Source organism: Lepidochelys kempii, chromosome 2 (genome assembly GCF_965140285.1).
Source record: "Lepidochelys kempii isolate rLepKem1 chromosome 2, rLepKem1.hap1, whole genome shotgun sequence".
In the NCBI taxonomy this organism is placed as follows: Eukaryota; Metazoa; Chordata; order Testudines; family Cheloniidae; genus Lepidochelys; species Lepidochelys kempii.
Genome location: NC_136381.1, coordinates 200,963,053 through 200,969,052, shown reverse-complemented (window position 1 = coordinate 200,969,052; position 6,000 = coordinate 200,963,053). Strand labels below are relative to the sequence as shown.

Here is a 6,000-nt window from a genome sequence, read left to right as displayed (position 1 = left end):
GGCAGGATGAGAGAAGTGAGGAGAAGAGGAGAGGGAGAAAATCAGAGGGGACAAAGAAGCAGAAGAAAGACCGTTAATCTGCATTCCCATGTGCTTTTGCTATGGTCATCCTTCTCCCTCTCCTACTTCCTCTGTCCTACTGTCCTCCTTTGTGTGCTGCACCTCTGCTTCATCTTGTTTTCATTTACACCCTGACTTCTTTGGGCGTCTGGCCTTTTATTATGTGTTTGCAAAACAACCAGCACCATGGAGTACTGATCCTGATTGGGGCCTCTGGAACTTATTACAATATGTAATAATAGTTAAAAAAAAAAAAAAAAGCAGAAGGGGAAATTCCAAATCTCCCTCTAGGATGATGAAACTCTCCAGAGACCACCGGTCTGACCTAGGGCAGATCCTTGCCTCCTATGCCCTCCCTCACCTTGTATTTAAACCTGGAATGTACCCACCTTAGCCCTCTCAGCACCCAGCTTCCACCAGACCTAGCCCCTCCTTTCATCCATCCCGGTGGTCAGCCCAGCGATGTCCATACATAACCCCAATGCAACCACCTTAACTAAACGTAATCCCCCATGTATCTAACTCCCCTACACATAACTCCCCCTCCCCACCTACACACACACACACACACACACACAGCTGGGCACCCAGCTCCCCTACACATACCCCCCCCCCCACACACACACAGATACCCCCCCCCAGTTCCCCCGCACCTAACCCCCACGGCACCCAGCTCCCCCACACCTAACCCCGCCCCACGGCACCCAGCTCCCCCACCGCCCACCTCTCGCACCCGATTCACTTTCCTCACCCCAGCGCTCCCACCGGTGTTTCCCTTTAACGCGCGCTCCCGCCAGACCCCTCCACCCCCGCGCCCGCTCGCTTGTCATTTTCTCCTCCCCCTCTGAGAACGTGCGCGCGGGCCCGCTCCTCCCCCGACCCGCGAGGTCCGGGCTCATTGGCTGTCGGGTGCGCGCGCGCGGCGGGGTCGGGTGCGCGCGGCGGCAGCTTCACTTCTCTTCGGGCAGCGGCGGCGGCAGCAGGAGCCGAGGGGGTAGCACGTAGCCCCCACCCCTCGCCTGGCCCGAGCCGGGCCGCCCGCCGCGCCGCGCCGCGCCCCGCCCGTAGCCTGAGCCGGCACCAGCCCTAGCCCTGCGCCCGCAGGTAACGACTCCCCCTCCCTATTCCCCCCCAGCACCGCCTGCCCCCATCCCCCTGCTGTCTCTGCCCCCCCGCCTCATTCCTCTACCCCCCCCCCCAGCACTGCCTGCTGCCCCGTCCCTCTCCCGCCGCACCCCACCCAGGGCATCGCCTGTTCCCTTGTACCCTCCTGCCCCCACACCCATCCCTTTTATCCCCAGCAATACCTGCCCCCATCACCTTACACCCCCCCACATCCAGCTGCCCCCAGCACTGTCTGCCCCTCCAGCATAAAGCTCTCTCCCCCTCTCCCCAACCCCCTGTCCCATTCCTCTACTCTCCTGGCACTGCCTGCCACCCCCACATCCCTCTGCTGATCCCCACTCCATTCCTCTACTTCTCTGGCACTGCCTGCCCCCCAACCTCCTCCTGCCCTCTGCCCAGTTCCTCTTCCTCCACCACTACCTCCCTGCTAGCCCATCTCTCTACCTCCCCTGCTACCCAGCACAACTTGTCCCCCTGCTCCCTTTGGCTCCCCACCCCAGCCCCTTTCTATAGTCCCATCCTTCCTTATGTCCTTGCCACCTCTCCTCAGCCCATCCATCTGCCCCATCCATCCATCCCCAGGTCCCCCAACCATAGCCGCACAGATCCATACATCCTCCCTACCCTCTCTCTGTTCTCCCACCCTTACCATATCTCCTGCCCCATTTATCTGTCCATCGCTGTGTTCCCTAGCCAACTCTGTCTATGCATCTCCATGTCCTCTGCCCCAGCTATATCCATCCCACAGTTCCCCAAACCCCTCATGTCCCCTCTATCACTGCTACCCCATCCACCTGCCCTCTGACATCCCACCACATCTCACTGCAATCGCTCCATCTACCCCCTGTCACCCTCTTCCCCACCATGTCCCGCTGACCTAACCCCATCAATTCCCCTTTTCCACCCACTCCTCCTGCCTCTGTTCCTCTCCCAGGGTCCTAGAAATGCCTCCTCTCCAAATCTTTCTACAATAACACCTGCATCCTCTAGCAATACCTCCTTCACTATCCCCTACAATACTCCCACACACAGGCAAAGGCACTTTCTTTTGCCCCTCTTATTATCCCTATATCCCCACTTCTGTATCTTTTGCTCTCCTCTCCATTGCCCTTCTATCCCCTAGAAATACCCTTCCCTCTCCTTAGTACCTTGTTCTTAAACTCCCCTTATCCTCTCTTTGCACTCATGCACAAACACATAGAGGAGTCAAATAATTTCTTCCCACATTATTTCCTTATCTCCCAGTTCTCACAATTATAACCCCTTGCCCCCAAGGAGTGGGATGGGGAGCACCCCGCCCCCTTCTAGAAATACATAAGGATGGGAATTGGCAAACAGAAGTAAGGAATTCTACCCTATGCAACAGCCCCCTCTTCAGCAGAGAGGGATCTAAACCACCCCACTGCATGATGACAGGAGTAAATTAATCCCTTAGCTCTTTTTGCCCAACCCCCCCATCTCTTCCTCATATGACCCCTATGCCTTCCTTACAATGTCTTCTTCTATCATCCACTGTCACCTATTTCTCACCCCTAATCCTTTTCCTTCCAGCCTCTCTTTCCGCCTTCTCCCTACCCCTTTCCTCCTCCACACAAAGTATCTGGAAAGTGCAGGATAAATGTCATTTTGAAAAGTGTCCGTTTCAGTCTACTGCTGTCTTCTAGTACTGCATAATTATTGCACATTGTGTCTCTATGACATGTGCCTCCCCCTCCCCCTCCAGGCAGCAGGAAAATAGGCAAGGGGGGTGGGTGTGCGCCCATGTGTTTCAGTCTAGAGCTGCTGCTGCAGCAGCTTTTTATTTCTTTCTGGGTCCCTCTCTCAACCATAGACACTGGCCTGGTTGGCTAGAAATCGGACTCCTCCTGTTTTCTCTCCTGTAATGTTCTGATCTTTTCGCCCTTTATGATTTCTAATGAAGATCAAGTGAGGTGTCTGCTCCTGCTGCTGCTTTTCGTGGACCCAGCAGAAAAGTTCAATTTATCTTTGCTTATAGGAATTAAGGCAGCTTTAGAAAGACTTCATCACTGGCTCTGCTGCCCTCAGGACCTATCTGCACATTGCCAGGATCTCTTTCCCTAGTTGCTACTGTTGGTTTGTTTGTGGGTGGGGGGTGGGGAAGCATGCGATAAATGAAAGAAGTAGGTTCTCTTGAACATGTTTGACTTAAAATTTATAGAAGAGGTTTGATACAATGGTCTCCGAAGAATCATGGTGTGTTCAGGGAAATACTTTTAATCCCCCTTCTGTTCCCTCCATCCAGTTCTCTCAGCAAAAGGGCAGCAGAGGGTTTAAATTTTGAATGTGACATAATTTAGCAGTCCAGAGAATTGGACACAGTCTTTCTTTTCTCTTTGCACTGAGACGAGACTTGGGGATATTTGGCTTCAAGAAATATTTTGTGTGTGTGTTTGTGTAACTGCACTAAAATGTTTTCCCACAATGTCATTCCCCTGTTGATTTTTCCACTCTCTTATTGTTCGTTTTTCTTATTTTGGCCACATATTTGAAAGTCTGACTTCACAGACCCTTTTAAATATTCTTTTATCGAGGTTAAATTTAGCTTTCAATCCTTAAATAAAATATAACTTGATTTTTATTTAAATGAAATAAAAGGGAGAGTAAAGAAAATATTTGCCTCTGAGAGTGAAATAAGAAAATAGCCAGACATCAAATGACAGATTTAAACATTTTCATGTTGTAAAAGCTGGCATTACTTGTTACAATAATTATACATTATGGGCTACTGTTTCTGCATATATCTGTTGGGTAGTAACCTGAACTCATGAAGTGAGTGCAGTAGTTCTTGGATAATAGTAATATTTATAGCAGAATCTTCCACAGCAGACCTTCTGTGGACATAAGCTTCATTAAAAGATGTTGCTGATTTCCCCCTTCCTCCCCCCCAACAGTTTAAAGTATACATATGTTGTGTGGATAATCCTCTCATTCTAAAATTAAATGTTAATGGAAGATCAATATCCAAACTTACAGAGCAAATAAAGAATATCTCAAGTGTTTTAAGGCAATATAAGATTGTTTTACCTCTGAATAGAAACAGAAAATATAACTATATGTAGCTGCAAAGTTAAAATGTGCATTTAATAGTTGTATGCAGTGTAGTTGTAGCAATATTGGTCCCAGGATATTGGCGAGACAAGGTGGGTGAGCTAATTTCTTTTAGCTTGTTTCTCACCAGCAGAAGTTGGTCCAATAAAAGAGATCACTTTGCCCACCTTGTCTCATTTAATAATTGTAACTCAATCTTGAAACTATCAGTATATATAGTAGCTTGTGTTTATTAACTTAAAGCTTTATTTTTCTCCCTTAAGATTTGACAGCTGGGATGTAGATACCTAAAGATTAATCTGTGTAAAATGTGAAATATGGAAAAGACAATGTTATGTCTCTGCTGTGGGAAAAATTTAAGAAATAAAAGAATTGTTTACTGTTAACTATAGAAGTCAAATAATGCATCATTTTCCATTCTTAAATGCACTAACTCTGTACAATATAATCATTTTCATAATAAAAAAAAGAGCTCATACTGATTAAGACTAATCTATTCTAGCTGCCATCATCATCAACTGTGGTTCTCTTTAAGAACTCTGAACCCCACCCCTCCAAACATCACTGTTTTGATAAACAGTCATATAAATTAAGCAAAGGGACTTATTTCATATGAAAGTGATTAGGATTTATTCACATGAATAATCATTTGCAGTATCGGGCCCCCATTGGAGGCCATTATTTAAGTAAAGTATATAATATTTTTGATAAATTTAAGATTTTGGTAATGCTCCTAACTGCAGAAAATTTTTCTTTTCAGTAGGCAACTATCACAATTTTTGGTTCTTTGTTTGCTTTTTTTTTTTCTTTCTTCCAACGCCACCTCAGTGTCACTGAAGTTTTTTCTTCTTTCCACTGCCCTCTTTCCATATATGTATTGGGAATACTGTCTGGGTAGAAGATTTCCATCCTAATGTTCGGTTACAAACTATTAATAAACTTTTAGTTGGTTATATAAGCAAATTATCGCACATTTTACATATTTTTTAGAGCAGGGGTTCTCAAACTTCATTGCAGTGCAGCCCCCTTCTGACAACAGATTACTACATCAATTACTGGAGGGGGGACCGAAGCCTGAGCCTGCCCGAGCTCCACTGCCCTGGGTGGTGGGGGCAAAGTTTGAGGGCTTCAGCCACAGGCGTGGGGAGGTGGCCTGTAACCTGAGCCCTGCCACTCAGGGCTAAAGCCCTCAGGTTTCGGCTCTGGGCGGTGGGGCACAGGCTTCGGCTTTGGCCCTAGCAAGTCTAATGCCAACTCTTGTGACCCCTTTAAAATGGGGTTGGAGTCACTTTGGGGTCCTGACCCACAGTTTGAGAGCTGCTGTTTTAGAGTCAGTCTGGAATCCTGGTTTAGGCTCTTGAGAGAATATTGCAGCATATTATAACTGAGATGTACAGTTTTCTGTAACTGGTGTTCTGCGTATGGTTTCTGTATATGGCTAAAAGGATAAATGAGACACAGTTCACAGACTAAAACAATATTGAACATAAACCTCATTGTGCACTGCAGGTCAGATTCTGATGTTAATTACATCATTACAATTCCACTGAATTCATGTAGGTTGCACAGATGTAACTGAGCAAAAGTTGGCCCTATGTGCTATTAAAGTTGTTTTTAATGAAATATCACAAAGAGAACATAGTGGTGTCACTGAGGTAAAGAAGGACCTTCTAGTATTGCTTCAGGTTTCTAATAGATTCAGTCAGCAATCGTTGCCACCGCATTTGGCAATCTTAGATCTAACCC

The 6,000-nt window shown here is 47.1% G+C and overlaps 1 protein-coding gene across 1 annotated transcript in view; it reads left to right on the top strand.

Annotated features, from left to right (window-relative positions):
* Positions 1 to 966: 966 nt before the first annotated feature.
* The window catches only part of UBE2E2 (ubiquitin conjugating enzyme E2 E2), a 342,164-nt gene continuing 337,130 nt past the window's right edge, over positions 967 to 6,000 (top strand). The window contains exon 1 of the mRNA XM_073333493.2: positions 967 to 1,164. The gene's annotated coding sequence lies outside the window, so the exon portion shown is untranslated. The remainder of the gene's footprint in view (positions 1,165 to 6,000) is intronic.